At 44.0% G+C, this 1,260-nt stretch overlaps 1 pseudogene; it reads left to right on the plus strand.

Moving 5' to 3' along the window:
* The first annotated feature begins 569 nt into the window (after positions 1-569).
* LOC105999926 lies at positions 570-1,006 on the plus strand (annotated as a pseudogene).
* The last annotated feature ends 254 nt before the right edge of the window (positions 1,007-1,260 follow it).

A 1,260-nucleotide genomic window follows, 5' to 3' on the forward strand; every position in this document is an offset into this window, starting at 1 on the left:
ATAACCCCTGTTTTCACTGTATTTGATTTTGCTATAATTTGTGGAAGGAAAGGGGAAAAACAAATTGTTTAAATAGGGATACAGGTGGACCCATTGCAGCAATGAGATGTACAAGATGTTATGTCAAAAATGAACTTCACAACTTTGGCGGGGCGGTTCGTGAGGGGGAGATAGGAAGGATTGGTAAGGGGAAACAAAGGAAGGTGCAACAATGCTTGATAAGAAATTCACTTATTACTTTGCCCATGTGGTTGTAACCCCGCTGTACGGTATTTTCACAATAAAAAAAAAACTACTCAAACCTGTACCCATTTCTAGAGTTGGAAACAACATTCATGGTTGCTGGGTTAATTCGGTGCAATTAGGGCATTAACAAACTTCAATATGCCTTTCAGTGCAAAAATAAAAATGATGATGTGTAATCTGAGTCAGGTAATGTCTACAAGCATATTCAACTCTAACAGGATTTTTCTACTTGCTTACCCTGTAAGAACAAGTTGAGAAGTTTGTAAAAAGAAATTGGAGCCCTCTCTGTCTTCTCTGCCCTGGGAGCAGCTCTCCTGCCAAACCCCTGACCCCTGAAAATGTATGCTTACTGAAGGTTTGTCTGTACTCCCTCGGTGCTCAGGAGCACCTTTCAGCTGCTGAGACGACCAGTCTGCAGTGGTAATGAACAGACCACAGGCGCTGACAGATGACAGCCACAACAGCTTAGCAGGCCTACATCCCCTGACCTCACTTGTCCCCAGCCGCAACTTCCAAAGCAGCACCATTTCAAGGGACATAGACACAGCAACCAAGTTCATTGGGGTGGAGCTGCCACAGTCTGGGTGGTTGGCTCTGGGGCTGGGATTGGCACGGTGTTTGGGAGCATCATCTTTACTTATGCCACAAACCCTTCTCTGAAGCAGCAGCTGTTCTCCTATGCCACTGGAGTTTTGCTCTTTTGGAGGCAATGGGGCTCTTTTGCCTGATGGTGGCGTTTCTCATCCTCTTTGCCATGTGAAAGAGCAGTCTCCAGCTCCATACTTTTTTTCTCCCATGTCTTGTTTACCCTATGTGTTCCTTTTCCTGTACCTCCACAGGAAGTAGGGGAAAGTGGTTGTCTCAGAGTTTGACAGAGGGAAGACAAAATAAATATTGTATTAATAAGAAAAAAAGAAATTTGATGCTCTAATCACTGCTGATCCTTGCCCATGGTAACAAAATGTCCTTCTCCCACCATAAGAGAAGACTAGATTGAAAGTGTCCAGTAATGTA

This window comes from Dipodomys ordii, unplaced genomic scaffold, assembly GCF_000151885.1.
Source record: "Dipodomys ordii isolate 6190 unplaced genomic scaffold, Dord_2.0 Scaffold203, whole genome shotgun sequence".
Classification (NCBI taxonomy): domain Eukaryota; kingdom Metazoa; phylum Chordata; class Mammalia; order Rodentia; family Heteromyidae; genus Dipodomys; species Dipodomys ordii.